We start from the raw sequence: 21,604 nt of genomic DNA on the forward strand, positions 1-21,604 counted from the left end.
AATAGGAGCGTACAGCATGTAGGGAGGAGAATTTAAAGGGCTAGTTTGTGATGGCAGTAGGGAGGCATCTCTGTTCAGCTGATTGGATGGGATGGTGGCGCAGAACCAGGAGTGGTAACCAGGTGACTGTCTAATAACCTCAGATGGCTGGGGATGGTTTTCACTGCAGGTCATACTAAACATTTGTCGTTACAAGTTCTTCATGGCTTTTTCCCCACAATAATTGAATGGGACCCATATATTAAAGTTATCTGGGTTTCCACTCCTGACTTCGCTTTTTCACAGACACAGCAGACAGAGAAGATTTTGGTGTCATTTAGGGGGAAGAGTGGCACACCGCTTGCACAAGAAGAAGCTTGCTGAAAACGTCGCAGCATGAACATTGTTCCCCAGAGCACTCACTTCTGGCTGCAGATTTCATTCGACTCTAATATCGTATTCTGGTCTGACAACCCGGCAGTGATTTATTCCATCACCTCGCTGCCTGTCCCCACGGTTATGTTCTTGTTGAGGGAGTAGCGATAATCCTACTTAACAAGAACGTTACATTTAAGTAATGTCGCATTGATGGATAAAAAAAATTATAATAATAAATATTAATGCTGATTCGCCCTCTCAGTTCCGGTGTCAGAGTTTTCTAGGAAGCAGAGTCCGAGGTGCTGCCTTTGAAGGCTTTGGGGTATAGTTTATAGCTCAGGACGCGAACAATACAATAACGAGATGTGAAGACACTTATAATTCTTCGTTTAACAATTTCACGTAAAGCCACTAGGTGGGGCGCTATCCTCATATATGCGATTCTGAGCTCATCCTTTAAGCGTAAAATAATGATGAAATGATGTAGGAGTTTTCTGCCGGTAAACTCTGCTCTGCTGGCGTGCATATGGTATTGTATTGTAATTTTATTTATATAGCGCTTACTACCCTAGACGAGGCATCGAAGTGCTTAGTTCCTCGTTGTGTACGTTTTCTATGTAGCTGAACGCTGTCAATGTGTGCTCGTTGCAACATTGTGCTCCGCCTCCTATGTTTGTGTGCTGTCAGAAGTTTTTAATTTCCAAAATCTAATCATCCTAATAACAATGCTATGTTCCACAAATCAGAATCAACTTGGGAATTTACAGCTCTCCCATCCCAGTGCTAAATTAAAAATGATATATCTGTGACAAGTGTGTCTTGTTTAAACTTTAACCGCACAACGCTTTTGTCATGCGCTTTCATAACATCAATACTCCGGTAAAAAAGACAGGTTTTCGTTTTGGACGTGATGGTGACCGGGATGGAGATTACCGTGACAGGCACCAGGGAGGGGTCTGTCTCTGCGGCCATGACACTGCTGGGCCACCCCATGCAGAGCACAACGCTCAATGCCAAGCTCACAGCCACAACAGGCATGCGCGTTGCCATGCTGGCAGCTCCTTCCCTACCTGCTGCACCACGATTTCCGATTAATATGTGTCATTTACGCCTTCACTAAACTTACAGTAATGCCTGAATCCTACTTTATGGGATGCAAAATGACTAAAATTAAATAACCCTCTGAATTAAAATCCACTTCCGTTGAGCTAGACCATCCCTCAACTGTGTCTCTGTGCACGCAAGCTCAACGGTGTCCCTATGGAAGAGAATGCACCAGAGCTGAACGTCGCATGCTTACTGGCGCCCATTTTCACATGTACACTGGATGCAAAGCAGGCGCACAACACCTATAGGGCTCAAAGGGCTCCATTTACTGTATCAGTCCTTTCCATAGTGCTTGATGTCAATATAACTATCTAACATTTGTACATTTTATATCCAAGCTTTCGTCGTAGAACTCCAAAGATCGTAGACTCAATAATTGAAGTGTGTGATTCAACGCAACATTATTCAAAAGACTGTATCGAAATAAATGGGAATTCACCATCATTTCGGATTAAAGCTTCCAGATCAATTTGTAGCACTTCGAAGTGATATGGAAGCTTTAGTCTGAATCAGTGAATTCCCAACGTGAATCACTGCTGTTTGTTTCGACATAGTCCATTGAATATTGTTGCGTTGAATCACATGCTTCAATTATAGAGTCTACGATCTTAGGAGTTCTACAACTAAGTTGAGTATCTAAATTATGTGGATTTCTGACGTGACCAATTACTTCGTCACATATTGTTTTCTGATGATTACTTTCAAATTCTTTACTCTGAGTCCTGATGATGACCTTTTGAGTTTGTAAGGTCGAAACATTGTCGATGCTTCCTTTGGCAATCAAGAGGACGCATTCATTGCATTATTGATCTTGTGATACATCAGACATTTTGTATATTATCCTTCTGCCATTGTGCTTTTTCCTTTGTATACACTGTAAATTGTGTTAATGTATTGTATTGTATTGTATTGTAATTGCATTTATAAAGCGCTTGCTACCCCTGACGAGGCGTCAAATCGATTTTCGGCGGGTAGCACGCTACTCCGGGACCCATAGTGGATTAGTGTTGAATTAGTATAGTGAAACATGCAAGCACATTTTAAGTGGTGGATAGGTTAGTCAGTTATTTGGATTTGGAATGATAGCAGAAGGATAGAGGAGGACAAAGGTTTGTATTTATTTATCGCTTGTTGACGCACGCTATTCAGGAAGCCTATAAAGGATTAGTGGTGAATTAATATGGTGAAATATGAGGTAATTTCAGTGGTGGATATTAGTCTGTTACTTGGAGTGAGAAGGATAACGGAGGGATAAAAGGGGAAGAAAGATTAGCATTCATATAGCATTTTTTACCCCTGATGGGTGTTGAAGCGCTCTTCTGGCGAGTAGCACGCCACTCCGGAACCCATAAAGGCTTAGTGTTGAAAATTAGTATAGTATACATATGAAGTAATTTGAGTAGTAGATATGTTATTCAGTTATTTGGGCAGTATATTAGTATAGTTCAATATGGAATTTGAGAAGTGAACATGTTAGTCTGTTAATTTTGATTGAAAAGGATAGTGGAGGGATTAAAGAATGAAGGATTTTTAGGGTTCGCGCCCTGCGTTGCACTGCGAGCCCTTTAGTAAGTGAAAAAAGTGGTTTGGAAGCTGCCCTAGGAATCGCATACGCTCGTGCGTGTGCTTTTCCTTTTGTGGCCAGCTATTGGCCTTTGCGTGCGTCTTTTTATAAAAGACTACACGCAATTGGTCAGAGGCTGGCGCATTGCTCCGCCCATGGCCTATTGGTGTCTATTACGCGCTTGGTGCGCGTAATAGACACCAATAGGCCATGGCTCGCAGTGGCGCGCGCCCGCGCACCACTCGCGGGCTTAATCGGAAGTGAAAGTGAAAGCGAAGGGTTGAAATACAAAGCTCCCAAGGCAGACCCCGCGTGGCACTGACAGAAAAGACCAGCCCCTTTTACAGACCCCACCCACCACACAGGCTGCATCTGCAGTTTACCACAACCACACGCAGGCTGCATGCAAATCTCTGGGCTGTGTACGTGCTCTGCTGTCCTTCCGCTAATGCGAACACCCCGAAACCCGCTCTCTAACCTGCGCCTGCCCCCCCACCTCTCCAGCAGAGTACACTCTCCTTTTCTGTTATATCCCACCACTTTTTGTGGCTCCGCTGTGCACATGTTAGTAACACACAAACCGCACAACCACACTGCAGAAATACTCAGAAAGGCACAAGCAAACACAAGCACATAAAACACACCGCACCAGCCCCTTTCACAGACTCCACCCACCACACAGGCTGCATTCGCAGTTCACTACAACCACATGCAGGCTGCATCCGCAGTTCACCACAACCACACGCAGGCTGCATGCAAATCTCTGGGCTGTGTACGAGCTCTGCTGTCGTTCCGCTAATGTGAGCACCCCGAACCCCGCTCTCTGACCCGCGTCTGCCCTCCCCCCCCTCCAGCAGAGTAAACTCTCCTTTTCTGTTATATCCCACCGCTTTTTGTGGCTCCGCTGTGCACACATTAGCAACACACAAACATACATAAACCGCACACACTGCAAATATTCAGAAAGGCACAAGCAAACACAGGCACATAAAACACACCGCACCAGCCCCTTTCACAGACTCCACCCACCACACAGGCTGCATCCGCAGTTCACAACCACACTCAGGCTGCATCCGCAGTTCACCACAACCGCACGCAGTCCCAGACCTCTCTGCACACGGCCTTGCCCTAATCTCAAAGATACTGGTGCCAACCCCGCTGCCCTGTCCAGGAAATACTAATTTTCCCGTACATGCAAGCAACAGGCACAACTTCGATAAAAGCTCGTACCAAGCTAAAGGGATGCCTGAATCCGAGAGGGGCCCACCTGACTCTGCAGCGCAGTCTTGTTTGCAGTTGTTTGTGACTCATGTTTTCCCCTTTTTGATGTGTCTTTTGGTTGAATGGAAGAGTAAACATGCATTTCATTCGGAGCTCTTATTGTAGTCATCGCAAACGTTTTCATACTGTTTGGGAGCTTATTAGTAGAAAACAAGTTTACTTTTCTTGGTGTTTAAGGAGGATGCAAATGTGTTTATTTCAAGCGTTCGGGGCAGAGCACCTCTCTGTGTGAAGTGGGCCAGCCCTGGGGATGGCACGCGTGTCCTGGGTGTTAGCTGGGCCTGTCTGCGCCCCAGGAGTCTCTCAGCCCTACCTGTCAGTCTGAAAAATAAAGAAGTCTTCGTACAGCGCAGTCACTTCTCTAATTCCGTGAAATGCCACTGTATGCAAATCTCTGGGCTGTGTATGAGCTCTACTGTCCTTCCGCTAATGCGAGCACCCCGAACCACGCTCTCTGACCTGCGCATGCCCACCCCACCTCTCCAGCAGAGTAAACTCTCCTTTTCTGTTATATCCCACCGCTTTTTGTGGCTCCGCTGTGCACATGTTAGGAACACACAAACGTACATAAACCGCACACCAACACTGCCCAAATACTCAGAAAGGCACAAGCAAACACAGGCACATTAAACACACGGCACAAGACACTCAAAAGCACGCAAAACACTGCACAAAACACTTTTACAGAAAGGTTCAAGCAAAAACGCATATAAAACACGCCGAATATGACGTGCAAACACAGAAGCGCTTCAATGCAGCAGGCCCGGTTATAGCAGTGGGCCGGGTGGGCCAAACCCACCCAAAACATGACAATTGCCCACCCTGTCAGGGCAGAAGAGGGCAAGGAGAAGGCACCTGTTACGTGCTTCCTCCATGTCAACGTCAGAACATTGTGATATATTTTTACTGACTTCACTTTCATTATCAGTCACCTATCAGTGCATTTAAACAGGGTGTCTCTCCTTTTAGGAAGCCACTGAGCAGGCCTGCACGCCGTCCCTCCTTCCTACTGTACCACCACCTACAAGGCTGCACTGGTGATGATGTGCGGGGGGCGGGACTGGCTTTGATCAGCAGTGTCAAGTTTAACCAATTGACAAGCGGACTCGATAATTCTCGCTTCGGTGCTTACTCTAATCAGCGGTTCCACTCGGCAACTCTGGGCATTAGCTTGCCTAATCTCCACAACGGCCCCACCAATTCCGGGGATGCCTGGCTCCACCTTGGGGACTCCCAGCAAGGGACCATCCCACAGGGAAAGCCAGGACGGGTTCCCCAGAGTTATACAGCGCCGGGACGCCCCGTTGCTGGGGCAGCTGTGCGCTTTACAAGTATACTACATTTTACAAGTATACTACATTTACAAGGAAGAGGAACTCATCGTAAACTAGTCTCACTTTTAACCTGTATTTTCATATAGTCCCTTTATGTACTTTCCGCTTAGCATAAAATACCCCCCTCCTTTCAATCTTTCCTTCGCTCTTTTCTTGTTCCCGCTCTTTTTTTCTAGCTTACATCACCATCTCACTCTTTCGTGACCCCTCCTTGCTTCTCAAGTTCTTGCTTCCCGCTTCAGTGTGTCTCGTTTTTTTCTTTCACCTATTGCCACACCACCTATTACTGCCCGGTCTCTAAAGTGACCAAGTGACACCTTGTCATCGGGGATGCCATGTAAAGTCCACATTTGTAAAGCGCACAATCACCCGTAAGGGTCTCTAGGCGCTGGGGGGCCGTCGGAAAGATTAAGCGAGCTATTGCCCAGAGTCACATGGTGCTGGGCTAACCTGCCGCCGGAGCCGGGGATCGAACCGTGGTCCCCAGATTCCAGCGTCAGTCGCCCTGGCCGCGGCGCCACACCTCTTCGAGCCCAGAGTTTTCCATTTCACTATCGCTATTTTCAGGCATGCTAGTGACAGTGTAACAGGTTACGGGCAGAGGTCTTCAAACTTTTTGATGCCGAGACCCCCTTGTAAAACCTTTTTAGGCGTAAGGACCCCCTTACGACAAAAGATTCTAGAAACTGGTACTCCTCATCATCAACAACTATCGACAACCATAAATGCGCCTGTTAGACCTCATCACATCCATCCATCCATCATTCATCCACCCACACTTTCACACTTCCATCCATCCTTCATCCATCCACCCTTTCATCCTTCCATCCATACATCCATCCACCATTTCACCTATCCATCCTTCATCCATCCACCCTTTCATTATTCCATCCATACATCCATCCACCCTTTCATCCATACATCCATCCTTCATCCACCCACCCTTTCATCCATCCATCCACCCATCATTCATCCCCCCACCTTTTCACACATCCATCCATGCATCCATCATTCATCCATGCAACCTTTTATCCACCCATACATACATCCTTCATCCATCTACCTTTTTGTCCTTCCATCCATACATACATCCTTCATCCATCCACCCTTTCATCCATCCATCCTTCATCCACCTACCCTTTCATCCATCCATCCATCCACCCACCCATCATTCATCCCCCACCTTTTCACACATCCATCCATACATCCATCCTTCATCCAGCCACCCTTTCATCCATCCATTCACCCATCATTCATCCACCCACCTTTTCACACATCCATCATTCATCCATGCAACCTTTTTATCCACCCATACATCCATCCTTCATCCATCTACCTTTTTGTCCTTCCATCCATCCATACATCCTTCATCCATCCACCCTTTCATCCATCCATCCACCCACCCTTTCATCCATCCATCCATCATTCATCCATGCAACCTTGTATCCATCCATACATCCATCCTTCATCCATCTACCCTTTTGTCCATCCATCCATACATACATCCTTCATCCATCCACCCTTTCATCCATCCATCCACCCACCTTTTCACACATCCATCCATCCTTCATCCATCCATCCACCCTTTCATCTTTACATCCATCCACTCATCATTCATCCACCCACCTTTTCACACATCCATCTATTCATCCTTACATGCACCCATCCATCCTTCATCCTTCCTTCCATCCATCCACCCACCCTTCATCCTTCCATCCACACATACATTCATCCTTCATCCACCCACCTTTTCTGTGCCTCTCTCATGAGGGTGGGGTCAGTATCTCTCTGCGTCTTCTTCCTTCTTCTTCCTCTCTCATGGGAGGGCATCTCTGTGCTTCCCTGCTTGGGGGGAGGGCTAGGGGGGGAGCAGACAGGCTGTATAAACACCTCACCGTGAAGAACAGTCTCAGGCACATTTCTCCTGCACAGGCGCCAGGTATGAGGGCTCGTGGGACTTGAACCAATGACTCTAATCTCCCTCTGCTGTTTACTATGTGTGTTTGTAAAGCGCTCTGATACCTACGGGTTAAGCTAGCGCTATATAAAACATAAAAAATAAAAATAAACCCCACAGCTAAGTCCATTGATTGTACTCAAAGGGCTACAGCCTCCTCCCCCAGACCCCCCCCCCCCCCCCACTCCCCAGCACGTGTAAGTGAGCCCGGCTAAAACAGCTTCGGGACACACAGAAAGGCACACCCGAGTACTTCACAGGTCTTCAGAAGACCTTTACTTGTTAATGAGGCGTGAATTAGGCCTCCGCCGTTATCACCCGGCCTCAATCAGCATGACGCCAGGAACTGCTGCACGCTCCAACAAAATCTGCGACCCCCTTCCCAGGACTCCACGACCCCCCTGGGGGTCGCGCCCCACAGATTGAAGACCTCTGGGTTACGCTGACATGACCCAGGGATACAAATCAGATCATTAAATAGATTTATTTACGAACTGCCAACAGGACAGGAGTGCTGTATAAATAGAAGGAGGGCAAGCAGCCCTACGCTAACCTTGGAAGTTAAGTAGTAAATATGAATGCACAGCATGGAAAATGTTTTCACTATTGTATGCATTAATCTTGTAGCATTTACACCTGCTGATGGTGTGGGCCGGTCACATGAGTGCAGTGTGAGCATCTTCCCCTTTGCCACCCCCTCGGGGCTAAACGTTCAGGTGCGATGTGTGGCAGGAAGGGTTGGTTTCTGTTCAAGTTAGTCATGGTGCATAATAATATGATACAATCCGGCAGAAGGACGGGCGGCTGAGACGAAATAAACGCATTTCCTGTGCAGGTTTGGGACACTCCCCTGATGCCTTTGTTGTTTTGTGTGTGTGACTTTGGACAGTAGAATAGGGACACGTCTGTGTAGTAACAGATGGGGGCAGTAGTGCGAACCCCCAATGACTGCAGTCCTCAAGCAGCTACCAACATGGGGCAGTTGTCTCCTGTTCTATACCTTGAGAGATGCTGTTAACCAACTCCCGGCTAACTCCAGGGTCTTGGCGTTGAGGACCATAATGGATGCCGGTGCTGTCCAAATTAAGTAAAAGACAAATTATGCAGCACATTTTGTGGTAATATTTAATTATTGTCATTTTTAACCTGTTTAACACTGTTTGGATGCAGGTTTCACCTCATTAGTACCAGTATTATTATTATTATTATTATGCGTTCTTATATAGCGCTTGATTACCCGTAGGCATCTCGGCGCTTGCCTTGGGAACCCGTCCTGGCTTTTTTCCCTGTGAGATACCCGTACTGGGCATCCCCAAGGTGAAAGCCAGGCATCCCGCCGCGAGGGGGGCCTTAGTGGATATTAAGCAGGCTAATGCCCAGAGCTGCAGAGTGTGAACCTGTGATTCGAGTAGGCACCGAAACGAGAATTATCGAGACCGTGGATATTTGGGCTCAAGACCCTGCCACGTCGGGAATTGAACCCTGGTCCCGGCTCTGACCTCTGCTTCAGGATCTGCCTCCTCTAACCAGTGAGCCACACTTCTCCACTCACGCAGTATAACATCCAGATGCAGTAATAATAAATAGAAAGGTGACCAATCAACCTTTGCGAAGGTACTTCCACTGCACAACAAAACGTGTTGCTGCATATTTGGTAACTTTTGCAGATTATGCAGCAGATGGTGGCTTATATGGCAAATGCGGTAAATTGCTATGTATATGTGGAAAATGCAGCAGCTGCGTATTCACATAATTCCTGTGGCCATTCTCATATTTGTATCTCTTACTTCTGTGTTAGTAAGAGTATGGCATAGTTTGTTCTAAATCTCGCTAGTAACTCTATTTCTTTCTATTGCCCTGCATTGGCAGTTCCGACCGAACCGTCGCATTATTAAAGTTTGAGCTATTGGTGTTGCATTATTTACCAATGCCAATAGCTCGAACTCTAATAATGCGAGCCCTATTGCATTGTAAATGCTTGTGTTTTTTAGGTCTTAGCAGTAGGAAGAGGCTTTTGGATGAGTAAAAAGGAGTTTTGGAGGGGAGGAGTCAGAGGGGAGGGTTTAGAAAGGTTTGTTTTAGGGGATCGCTGTAGTAAAAAGAGGTGTCCGATGTTGCAAGGAGAGGTAGAGCAGGAGAGAGTCTAGAAAGGGTTATTTTGGCGATCATATGGGGTTTGGGATAAATGAGAGAGTGGATGTAGAGGATACATTGATAGATGTATAGGATGAGAGATAGGGGAGTGCATTGGAAGGAGTAGTAGAAAGAAGTTTGAGATGAGTGAGAAGGTTGGGCTAGAAGATATATTGAGCGAAGTATAGGCTGAGAAATAGGCTAGTGCATTGGAAATGCTAAATTAGAAGAACGTGATAAATATATAGATCCATAAATACATTTAAAGTATATAGATACATAAAGGAAGTAAGTCTATTTAGATTAAATATATTGATAGAGGCACAGGATGAGAAATAGGGTAGTGCATTGGATATGCTTTTTCAGGAGAAAAGTAACAGACACACAGATCCAAGTACACGGAAGGTACATAGATGCACTATGGAAGTATGTACATGTAGACCAAAGATGATTTTTATTTATTGATTATTATTATTATTATTTTCTTTTTTTTCTTTTCTCTTAACAACATAATTATTTTACATGTTTTATAAAGTAATATACAAAGATCGGTACATATCTATAGTGTAAACAAATGCTTATATACAGAGGGATATGCTGTAAATTTCTGTGTCCGTATGGTGCTTATGTGGGGAAAAATCTTGAGTAGTTTTCTGAAGATAAGGTGGTTGTTGCAAACTGCTTGAAATTAAATTCCGACAAAACTGAGGTGGTCACCTTTGGCCACCTCAGTCCCAGTTGGTCCCCTACTTGGTGGCCATCATCCTTCGGAGCAGTACCTGAACCGGTCACGAAGGTGAGAAACTTGGGTGTCATCTTCGATGATAACCTAAATTTCATGGCCCATGCCAATCAAACTGCCTCTAATGCCTTCTATAAACTACGATTGGTAAAGAAGATTATGCCTTTCCTCCCCACTATGTGGGAAAGACATTGGTCAGTGCAATGGTCCTATCAGCACTGGACTACTGCAATGGCTTGTTTGCAAATGCCCAAGTTAAGACAATTAAGAAATTACAAACAATCCAAAATGCAGCAGCCAGACTTCTCCTCAATATTCCCAAATTCAAACCTATATCCGAATCCTTGAGAAGTCTCCACTGGTTACCTGTTAGGAACCGAATTAAATTTAAGACGTTATGTATCGTCTATAAGGCACTTCACCATCAAGCCCCTCAATTCCTGTGCGACCACCTTGTCCCGTACATCCCTAATCGAATGCTACGTTCTGCAGGACATAATGACCTGGTAGTGCCACGGACTAGATTGGTCAATTGGGGAGACAGACGTTTCCTAGCTGCCGCCCCAAGATTGTGGAACACGCTTCCACAGACAATAAGATCAAGCCCAAATTTACTGTCCTTCAGGAAGAAAGTAAAAACCTGGCTATTCAACCTCTGAAAACCTGTATAGATCAAATAGGAGGGTAACACAGTACAGCGGCGAGATGCCTGCGGGCAGTTGTTCGCGCTTAATAAATGCCAAAAATAAATAAATAAATAAATTGGTGGATCTTATGTTGGGGGTAAAGAATTCCATAGTTTGGCTGCTTGAACAGAGAAGGATGTGCCACCCATGTTTTTTTTCTTGCATGGTGGGATTTTGAGGCGAAATGCTCCTTTAGAGCGGAGGTTCCTTTGTTGAATGTGTTTGGTGATTTTATTCCTGATGAAGAGTGGTCCTATTCCATGTTTTGATTTGTGGGTAATAGAAAGCAGCTTGAACGTGGATCTTCTGGCAACCGGTAACCAATGGAGGGCTTTCGAGGCAGGGGAGATGTGGTCTTGCGGTTTGATATGCAAGAGTAGTCTGGCAGTCGAGTTCTGTATACGTTGTAGTCTTTTCATGGTCGTTAAAGGTGATCTGTGGTAGAGGCTATTGGCGTAATCGAGTTTGGATAGAACAAGGGAGACGGTAGCTTGGACCTTGTGTGGAAATCCCAAATGAGGGAAAATTTGTCGCAGCGTTTTTATAGTAGCAAAGCTTGATTTTGATAGTTTATCCACTTGGGCATTCATTGACAGCTTGGAGTCCATGGTCATTCCGAGGTCCCTTACTTCCTTCGATACTTTAGGCAGTGATCCCAGTTCATCAGGCCATGCGGCAAGCGGGTTGTAATTTTTCCGATCGGCACACGTGAGTATTTCAGTTTTTGAAGCATTCAATTGGAGATGGTTCCAAGTCATCCACTGATCCACGGCTCTGAGACAGCTGAAAATTGGTGATTTTCCAATGTCTTTGGGGTATTCCAGTTGAAGGAGTATTTGCATGTCATCTGCATAGTTTTAGCATGTGAGGTGAAATTTATTGATCAGTACTGGCAAAGACTTCATGTAGATGTTGAAAAGCATGGGCGAGACGAAAGGTGGGGTATGGATGACATTAGTTCTGTTTCGAAGGTAGGACGCGATCCAGTCTAGAGCAGTTCCCTCTATGCCGGCTTCATAAAGTCTTTGTTTCAGAGTGTCATGGTCAACCGTGTCAAAGGCAGCTGAGAGGTCCAAGAGGAGTAGCGCAGCAACCCCGTTGCGGTCAACTGTATTCTTTAGGTCATCCCACATGGTAAGGAGGTCAGATTCAGTGCCTCTTCCCGGACGGAATCCTGTTTGGAAGTCTGAAAGTATGTCATTCTCTTCAATGAATTGTGACATCTGGGCAAACGCTGCTCTTTCTATCAGTTTGTCCAGGAAAGGTCCATTTGTAATGGGTCTGTAGTTGTCAGGGTTCAGCAGGTCCATGTTTGTTTTCTTCAGTAAAGGGCATATGTATGACTTTTTGAGTTCTTCTGGAAATATTCCAGTAGTTAAGGAATCGTTGATGATTCTTCTTACTGAAATGACAGCAGAGGTTGTTAAAAGAATTGTCTTGAAAGTTTGTGGCGGACAGGGGTCAGGAGGGCTGCCGGCAGGCGTGCTTGCTTTGACCAGGTCCATAAACTCATTGTGTGAGATGTGTTGGAAGGAACGGAGAGGCTTGATAAGAGCATTCTTGGATAGTTGTTTTGTACAAGGGTTAGTGCTGGTGCTTTGTTTCTGTTTTAAGTACGAGTCCAACGTCTGCTTTGTCCGTGTAATGATTTGCCAGTTTGTCTGTGAAATCTTGAGTAACCGGATGAGTTCCTTCTAGGCAATTTGGCTTTTGAAATTCATTGAGTATTTTATAGAATTCTTTATTTGCTCATATAGATTCTGAACAGAATTTATGGTTTCCAGATTTATACTGGTACACTTTATGCTTTATAAGGAGTAGTTTCTGTCCTGTAACTCCAGTTCTGTAGTAGGGGTATCTCTGTTATAGTCATAATCTAGTGAATAGTCCCGCCCATGTGCGTGGACCCCGGAGCAATCAAAAATAATCTCTTACAGTGTCAAAAAATGCAGAAATGCATAGACACTTAAGAGAGAATTTAAAGACAGATAATGCAGCCAAAAAGGCTACACTGTCCAGTACTTCAACTAGAAATTCCACCATAAAATCCACAAAACAGCAAAGCCTGTACAGATTTCCCTTGCTTAACAGCAAAATCCCTCAGGAATGATAGAGAGAAGAACCTGGACAGACAAGCCCCATAGGCTGCCATTATGTGGCTTAAATAGGATACTGTGCCTTTAAGGAACCTTCCAGAACCTTCTCCCAGTATCCCAGAATGCATTGCAGGTCCAACTTAGCCTCAGTTCTTTTTGAAGGCGTAAAAAACGCCAGACCTGTAGCATTATGAACATGAATAACTCTCCACCGGGGAGGCGGGAGGGCGCTTATGACTATAACAGAGATACCCCTACTACAGAACTGGAGTTACAGGACAGAAACTACTCCTTCTGTAGTAGGGGATCTCTGTGTATAGTCATAATCTAGTGAATAGAATGGCAAGCCCATCCCCACACCAAGCGGCGGTGGAGAATAAAATAACGCCACTACTGTGCGAACAGATTCCGCAGCGAAGCCTGCCCAAAGTGAGCGTCTGCCCTGGCATCAGTGTCCAGGCAGTAATGCTTAGCAAAGGTATGGACCGACTTCCAAGTGGCCGCCTTGCAGATCTCTGCAATGGGAACATTACGGAGCATAGCTGTCGTAGCAGCTTTGCCCCTGGTGGAATGAGCCTTAGGCTTGCCCCCTAAGGTCTTATTAGCTTTGCAGTAACACAACTGTATGCAGGACACAATCCACCTCGAGATGGACTGTTTAGAGGTAGCAAGACCTGTCCTGACTGAGCCATAATTGATGAACAATTGGTCTGACCTACGAATATCTTTAGTCTTATCAAGATAAAACTTCAGCACCCTCCGCACATCCAGGGAATGTAAAGTCCTTTCCGCTGGAGATGAAGGATTCTGAAAGAACGTAGGCAAAGTGATAGTCTGGTTGATATGAAAATCAGAAACAACCTTGGGAAGAAACTTAGGGTGAGTACGCATAACAACCTTAGCATTATGAAACACAGTATAAGGTTCTTGGCAACACAATGCCTGAATCTCACTCACCCTGCGGGCCGATGTAATGGCCACGAGGAACGCCGCCTTCCAGGACAGGTGCTGCAATGAAGCCTTATGAATGGGTTCAAAAGGCTCCTTCATCAATCTGGACAGCACCACATTCAGGTCCCATGAAGGCGAAGGAAGCCTGACAGGAGGGAACACTTTCTTCAAGCCTTCCAAAAAATCTTTGATCACAGGGATCTGGAAAAAGGAAGTCTGTGAAGGGCCTTTCCTGTAGGCAGTCAAAGCAGCCAGATGAACCTTAATGGAAAGGACATTAAGGCCCGACTGCGCCAGATGTAGCAGATATGGAAGGATGACATCTTCCTTGCATGTCGTAGGGTCATAGTTCTTAGACCTACACCAGATGCAAAACCTCTTCCACTTGTAAGCATAAGAAGTCCTAGTGGAAGGTCGCTTAGCCTCCTTCAGTATGTCCATACAATCCTCTGGGAGATTCAGATGGCCATATTGCACTATTTCAGGAGCCATGCCGCCAAACTCAAAGACGAGAGGTTGGGGTGCACCATCCGCCCCCCGAACTTCGTGAGAAGGTCCGGCCTGCACGGCAGCTTCATGTGAGGAAGGAGAGATCGGTGAAGCAGGTCCGTGAACCACCACTGTCTGGGCCATTCCGGGGCAATCAGAATCATTCTCGCCCTGGATTGGGACAGCTTGATGAGAACCGCCGGAATCAGGGGAATTGGTGGAAAAGCGTACAGAAAGCTGTTCGACCAGTTGATCCATAACGCGTTCCCCAGCGTCCCCGGCTGGTAGTACCTGGAGGCGAAGCCTCGGCATTTGCTGTTTTCGGCGGTGGCGAACAGATCTACGTCTGGAGTTCCCCACCTTGCGAAGACTTCTCCCAGTACTTCGTCGTTTATGACCCATTCGTGGTTTTCCTGAATGAGTCTGCTCAGTTCGTCTGCCTGAACATTCTGCACACCTGGCAGATGGGTGGCCGTAATCGACAGTCCTCGAGCCAGAAGCCAGTGCCAGATCGCCTGCGCTTCCTGCGACAGAGTGCGCGATCTCGAACCCCCCTGCTTGTTGAGGTAATACATCGTTGTCGTGTTGTCCGTCTGAACAAGCAGAGAGTTGGTCTGAAAGGACGAATGAAAGGCCTTCAGTGCCAAGTGAACAGCTCTCAGTTCCAGGAAATTGATGTGGTACGTGGACTCCGTCGGGGACCACGTCCCTTGAATCTGTAGGTCTTCGGAGTGCGCTCCCCAGCCTTGGAGAGACGCATCCGTCACGATGGTCTGTGTGGGAATGTCCTTGTGGAAGGGAACCCCTCTGAGGAGATTCTCCTTCGAGCACCACCACTTCAGAGACTGAAGAGCATGTAGAGACAGTCGTATCTTGTCATCCCAAGAACCTCGAATACCTGGGGGTCAAAATCATAAGTCAGACAGAGAGGATCACAACACCGATATTACACCAATAACACCCGTGAGGACATTGTGCGTGTTAGGGATGCCGGCCAAATCAAGGCTCAAGAGCATATGGAGAAAATGATTCCCATCAGAAGCCACACTGTACCGCCCTCTTACTCATCATTTGGGTTCTCCTTACCCAGGATACAAAAACGGCTGGTCAGATGTTAACGTAGCCGATAAATGTGACAAGTGGGAGGTATATTGTGCAAAGATTAAAGGGGCTCCTGAATAAAGCAGTGTATAGTGATAATAGTGAAAAGTGAAAGATGATCGTAAAATTAGGTGAATTGGGTAGAGAAACAGAATTTATTAGTATCTCCCAATCCCTAAGGTTAAAAAGCAAGTGTAAGTGCGGGTTTGAAATAATAACCGTACTTAATATTGGTCAACATGTTTCTGCATGTAAATAGAACAAAGTTTCCAATGCATTCGTCAGGACCTTTGGTGGTAAACACTACTGCTTATAATAAATAACGAAAAAAATATATCACCTGAAAATCCCAGGTGTGTACTCAACCGTGTACTGTTATTGCGTTGCATCACACGGTATTGGATCCAAACAGAAAGACAAAGACACAAAAACAGAAAGAAACATGAATAAATCATATTCTCAGGGTTTTTTTTGCAATACAAACCCCGTGTGATGGAGACCCATTCACAACTATTCGGACATCACGTTCCAAATTACACTCACCCATAGATGTTGGTTGAGAGGCTTCACCCCACCTGGCTGCAGCTCAGGTTGAAGGAGCACCGCTCTAAAAGTAATATTATTTTGCTTTTAGAGTTGATTAAACACCAATGTAAAAGAATTTAAAAGGTATAGGCAGAGGTCAAATATGGCTGTTGTTACTCCATCACTATTTTTCGCGGGTGCCCCACCACCACAATCACCCAGCAATCGCATCAGAGTGGAGTATTCCGCCTAAATAACCATGCAGGCGGAATCAGATGGCAGATTGCAAATGTGATAGCAATGCGGGGAGCGAGTATGCTCTCACAGGTAGGCACTGTTATTTTAATTGAGGCGCGTGTAACTTCTGCTCTTCCAAACGCGTTGGTAATCTAGCTGGTTATGCGTTTAGACGGCAAGACGCGCTGACAGGTCAAAGCCTGCCGCCCGCGATACACAGAGCGAAGCAGGTACCGCTCGCTAGCATACGCGGATATGTAAACACTAGCTGTTATTTTAATTTAGGCGCGTGTAGCTTCTGCTCTTCCAAACGCGTATTGGTAATCTTAACTGGTTATGCGTTTAGACGGCAAGACGCGCTGACAGGTCAAAGCCCGCCGCCCGCGATGCACAGAGCGAAGCAGTTACCGCTCTCTAGCATACGCGGGTATATAAACACTAGCTGGATGCGTGCTAGTAGGCAAGGCGACCGCTTACCTTTCCGTCGGTGTCTCCGGGCAGTCGTCTGTACTGTCTGGGGGGGCACCGACGAGCAGAGAGAACAGATGTTTGTATCCTCGGATTTTGCTGAGCCGCATCACGTGATCAGAAAGCAGTCACGTGATGCAGGGCATGATGGAACATGTAGTTCCAACTATGCTTTCACAAATATTATGATAAATACATGTATAAATGTCCAGATAATCACCGGGACATGAAGTATATTGTGGTATTATTCATAAAAATCACCAGGGCCTCCAATTAAAGAAGATATTTGGAAGTGATTTTGAATAAAAATTTAATTTTTATTTGTTAAGCAAAGGGAACAGTAGAGAGGTCTGGATAGAGCTCAAGTCTATCTAATAGTATAAGGTTCATTTGAAGTGGTACTGTTAGTCATTATAAGGATTAGAGAGAACTCCAGGGAATTGGCTCGTTCAAACCCTCCTTATCGCAGTTCAATCGATAAACCCATTTTTGTTCTATTTTGAACAGAAAACGACTGATGTCAGTGCAGGACTCCGGAATATGAGGTTGTTCCAGGACTGTCCAACAGAAGTCATCCGGGCCATGCCCTTTCTCCAGGAAGTGTGCCGTAAGACGGGTGGCTTGCTTACGGCAACGCACTGTACTTTTGTGCTCTTGTATACGTGTCCTTATCTTCCTAGTCGTCATCCCAACATATCGTAATGGGCACGGACATGTTATCTGGTAGATTAAGTTGCTGCTGTTGCAGTTTGTGAATCTATTTTGTGTCCATGGGCGATTTGTCCCTATGTCCACCACAGTTGATTTACAAGTTTGGGGACAGACTGTACACGATCCGCAAGGGTGGTGTCCGACCACAGGAGGTAGGTCCCACAGCGTACCAACTTGTCTGGTTTCCTTGTTTCGTGGGCGTGTATGAATCAGCTGATCTTTTATATGTTGTCCTCTCTTGAAGGCAAAGATTGGTAAGGCTATGTCGTCCCCGCCGGTTTTCAGGATAGACCAGTGTTTCTTTATGATCCGTTGCACTTGGTTAGATCGACTGTTGAAAGTATTGACAAAGGCAATGCGGTTAGTCTTCTCTTTGGGAGGATGTATCTCCAGAAGGGACTCCCTGTTATTATTGGATGCCCTCTTCTTAGACTGGCGGATGATCTTCTTTGGATAACTTTTTTCAATCAGTTGACATTCCAGATTTTGTGAATGGGTCTTAAAGGCTTCCTTACTGGAGCAGTTCCTTTGGACTCTGAGGAACTGCCCGAAGGGCAGGTTGTCCCTCAGAGCCCGCGGGTGGCAACTATCATATCGCAAGAGCGCGTTTCTTGCCATAGGCTTTCGATAGAGCTCAGATTCGATTCCAGTTGGAGTTGCATGTAACCTCAGGTCGAGGAAAGCCAAAGTCGTACGACTATACTCGATGGTGAATTTAAGGTAGGCGTTCTTACTATTCAGCCATCCGTGGAAAGACACGAGGTCTTCTTCTGTCCCTCGCCACACCACCAGGATATCGTCGATGTAACGTTTCCATACGTGTAGTGATGGTAAATAGGGGTTGGCGGGTGTCAGGACTACTTGCTGTTCAAAATTATGGACGTAAAGATTCGCCAGGCTCGGCGCGAAAACGCTGCCCATGCTGGTCCCGGACACCTGCAGGTAAGTGGTGTCCTCAAAGCGAAAATAGTTCTCCTTCATCGCAATTTCTGCTAAATGCATAATGAAACGTGTTGGAGTGATAGACTGATGATCACTCTGCTCCAGCAAAGCACCTACCACCTCCAAGGTTTCAGTTTGCGGAATTGACGTATATAGGGACTCTACGTCGAATGATACAAGGATGTCCCTTTCAATATCAAATTGTACCGTAGGCAAGAGTCTCAGGACATCTTTAGTGTCCTGTAAGAACGTGGGCATGGCTTTAACCATGGGGTTCAAAAAATAATCGACAAAGGTCGACAGAGGTTCCAAGACAGAACCTTTGTCGATTACGGCACACTTCCTGGAGAAAGGGCATGGCCCGGATGACTTCTGTTGGACAGTCCTGGAACAACCTCATATTCCGGAGTCCTGCACTGACATCAGTCGTTTTCTGTTCAAAATAGAACAAAAATGGGTTTATCGATTGAACTGCGATAAGGAGGGTTTGAACGAGCCAATTCCCTGGAGTTCTCTCTAATCCTTATAATGACTAACAGTACCACTTCAAATGAACCTTATACTATTAGATAGACTTGAGCTCTATCCAGACCTCTCTACTGTTCCCTTTGCTTAACAAATAAAAATTAAATTTTTATTCAAAATCACTTCCAAATATCTTCTTTAATTGGAGGCCCTGGTGATTTTTATGAATAATACCACAATATACTTCATGTCCCGGTGATTATCTGGACATTTATACATGTATTTATCATAATATTTGTGAAAGCATAGTTGGAACTACATGTTCCATCATGCCCTGCATCACGTGACTGCTTTCTGATCACGTGATGCGGCTCAGCAAAATCCGAGGATACAAACATCTGTTCTCTCTGCTCGTCGGTGCCCCCCCAGACAGTACAGACGACTGCCCGGAGACACCGACGGAAAGGTAAGCGGTCGCCTTGCCTACTAGCACGCATCCAGCTAGTGTTTATATACCCGCGTATGCTAGAGAGCGGTAACTGCTTCGCTCTGTGCATCGCGGGCGGCGGGCTTTGACCTGTCAGCGCGTCTTGCCGTCTAAACGCATAACCAGTTAAGATTACCAATACGCGTTTGGAAGAGCAGAAGCTACACGCGCCTAAATTAAAATAACAGCTAGTGTTTACATATCCGCGTATGCTAGCGAGCGGTACCTGCTTCGCTCTGTGTATCGCGGGCGGCAGGCTTTGACCTGTCAGCGCGTCTTGCCGTCTAAACGCATAACCAGCTAGATTACCAACGCGTTTGGAAGAGCAGAAGTTACACGCGCCTCAATTAAAATAACAGTGCCTACCTGTGAGAGCATACTCGCTCCCCGCATTGCTATCACATTTGCAATCTGCCATCTGATTCCGCCTGCATGGTTATTTAGGCGGAATACTCCACTCTGATGCGATTGCTGGGTGATTGTGGTGGTGGGGCACCCGCGAAAAATAGTGATGGAGTAACAAAAGCCATATTTGACCTCTGCCTAAACCTTTTAAATTCTTTTACATTGGTGTTTAATCAACTCTAAAAGCAAAATAATATTACTTTTAGAGCGGTGCTCCTTCAACCTGAGCTGCAGCCAGGTGGGGTGAAGCCTCTCAACCAACATCTATGGGTGAGTGTAATTTGGAACGTGATGTCCGAATAGTTGTGAATGGGTCTCCATCACACGGGGTTTGTATTGCAAAAAAAACCCTGAGAATATGATTTATTCATGTTTCTTTCTGTTTTTGTGTCTTTGTCTTTCTGTTTGGATCCAATACCGTGTGATGCAACGCAATAACAGTACACGGTTGAGTACACACCTGGGATTTTCAGGTGATATATTTTTTTCGTTATTTATTATAAGCAGTAGTGTTTACCACCAAAGGTCCTGACGAATGCATTGGAAACTTTGTTCTATTTACATGCAGAAACATGTTGACCAATATTAAGTACGGTTATTATTTCAAACCCGCACTTACACTTGCTTTTTAACCTTAGGGATTGGGAGATATTAAATAAATTCTGTTTCTCTACCCAATTCACCTAATTTTACGATCATCTTTCACTTTTCACTATTATCACTATACACTGCTTTATTCAGGAGCCCCTTTAATCTTTGCACAATATACCTCCCACTTGTCACATTTATCGGCTACGTTAACATCTGACCAGCCGTTTTTGTCTCCTGGGTAAGGAGAACCCAAATGATGAGTAAGAGGGCGGTACAGTGTGGCTTCTGATGGGAATCATTTTCTCCATATGCTCTTGAGCCTTGATTTGGCCGGCATCCCTAACACGCACAATGTCCTCACGGGTGTTATTGGTGTAATATCGGTGTTGTGATCCTCTCTGTCTGACTTATGATTTTGACCCCCAGGTATTCGGTGTTGTGATAGTAATTTTTGGGGCCTGTACCTGGTTGGTCGCTAAACCCGCCCTGAGACCCTCCACCAAGTATTTGTTGTGTATCCCAAGAACCTCTCCTCTGGTCCCACTGATCCTCCAAGCACTCCTGCAGAGGTCTCATCTGTAGCCGTGCGTGAGGAGTGAGGAAGATGCAAGAGGCCATCGATCCCAGTTGAGAAGACACTGTCCTCACAGTCGTAGACTGAGTGTTCATGAGAGCCTGAGCCTTCCGAACGAGTGATAAACGTCGCTCTTCCGAAGGAGACACGCTTGCTGACAGCGTATTGATGGAGGCTCCCAAGTACTGGATGCACTGGACCGGAATCGGGACCGACTTGGACATGTTGATGTGCAACCCCAGCTTGTTCAAGAGAACGCACGTCTTCTGGAAGTGTGCTTGAGCTTCCGAGAAGGAGGAGGCCTTGATCAACCAATCGTCCAGGTACGGGTAGACAAACACCTTGTTCTTCCGCAGGTGTGCTGCTACCACTGCCATACATTTCGAGAATGTCCTGGGTGC

The sequence above is a fragment of the Lissotriton helveticus genome, chromosome 10 (genome assembly GCF_964261635.1).
Source record: "Lissotriton helveticus chromosome 10, aLisHel1.1, whole genome shotgun sequence".
Lineage (NCBI taxonomy): Eukaryota > Metazoa > Chordata > Amphibia > Caudata > Salamandridae > Lissotriton > Lissotriton helveticus.